General features: G+C 42.0%; 1 protein-coding gene across 1 annotated transcript in view; it reads right to left on the minus strand.

The window, feature by feature from the left end:
* LOC105542606 (chromosome unknown open reading frame, human C16orf72) overlaps positions 1–654 on the minus strand; it is a 30,908-nt gene that overhangs the window by 28,298 nt on the left and 1,956 nt on the right. The window lies entirely within an intron of this gene.

Genomic DNA, 654 nt, shown 5'->3' on the forward strand with positions numbered 1-654 from the left:
GAGAAAACCCGTCTCTACTAATAATAAAAAATTAGTGGGGTGTGGTGGTGCACGCCTGTAATCCCAGCTACTCAGGAGGCTGAGGCAGGAGAATCGCTTGAACCCAGGAGGCGGAAGTTGCCGTGAGCCGAGATCACACCACCAAACTCCAGCCTAAGCGACAAAGTGAGACTTCTTCTCAAAAAAAAAAAAAAAAAAAATCAAACCTCATGAAATTCTGAAACAAGTGATCTGTCTGCCCTTAATGATATTAGAATTATTCACATTTCAAACAGCAGATGTTTACATAATTGTAAGAATAGCCATGAATATTTGTTGCATTCCTTTTATGTTTTCTTTTTTAGCACTTGTCAAATTATGAGAGTAATACACACTTACATTAAAAAAATAAAAATAGGCCAGGAGCGGTTGCTCAGGCCTGTAATTCTAGCGCTTTGGGAGGCTGAGGCGGGAGGATCACTTGCATCCAGAAGTTTGAGACTAGCTTGGGAAATATAGGGAGACCCAGTTGCTACACAAAAATAAAAAATTAGCTGAGCATGGTGGTGCTCACCTGTACTCCCAGCTACTTGAGAGGCTGAGGCAGGAGAATCACTTGAGCCCAGGAATTCAAAACCAGCCTGGGCAACATAGCAAGACCCCATCTCAAATAAA

Source organism: Mandrillus leucophaeus, unplaced genomic scaffold, assembly GCF_000951045.1.
Source record: "Mandrillus leucophaeus isolate KB7577 unplaced genomic scaffold, Mleu.le_1.0 Scaffold263, whole genome shotgun sequence".
NCBI classification, from domain to species: domain Eukaryota; kingdom Metazoa; phylum Chordata; class Mammalia; order Primates; family Cercopithecidae; genus Mandrillus; species Mandrillus leucophaeus.